The sequence below is a fragment of the Penaeus monodon genome, chromosome 24 (assembly GCF_015228065.2).
Source record: "Penaeus monodon isolate SGIC_2016 chromosome 24, NSTDA_Pmon_1, whole genome shotgun sequence".
Taxonomy (NCBI): Eukaryota; Metazoa; Arthropoda; class Malacostraca; order Decapoda; family Penaeidae; genus Penaeus; species Penaeus monodon.
In genome coordinates, this window is record NC_051409.1 from 29888912 (window position 1) to 29889322 (window position 411).

Below are 411 nucleotides of genomic sequence, written 5' to 3' on the forward strand. Positions count from 1 at the left end.
CTGGTACCTTTCTGTAATCATGCTTATTTTGTTGGAAATTGCTTGGGATTTTATACAACTTGTGAATGTACAGTAACTGCTTCAGTGTTGTAGCATAAGGCCTTTCTTGATTTTTTCCTCCAACCCTATTTAAGAATATGTAAATTTTTTCTGATTGCTGTAATATAGAGTATATGATGAGACAGATTTATTTTTTAGTAAGTTATAACTGGATGCTTTGTATGATTTCATAAGTTTTTGTAAAGATATGTAATTTTGTGAATAAAAAGAAAAAGGAAAAACTTCACCTGTCTCGTAGATAATCACATCAGACTTGAATTATGAATTTTTGTTAATTTGTTTGACTTATTTTCATATCACTTCCCCTGCCCATTTAGCTATGTGTCTTTGTGTCAGTAAACATCTTTCTCA

At 30.2% G+C, this 411-nt stretch overlaps 1 protein-coding gene across 3 annotated transcripts in view; it reads left to right on the top strand.

The window, feature by feature from the left end:
• Positions 1-411, top strand: part of LOC119588710 (inositol monophosphatase 1-like) — a gene marked incomplete in the record, with an annotated part of 7982 nt that overhangs the window by 6336 nt on the left and 1235 nt on the right.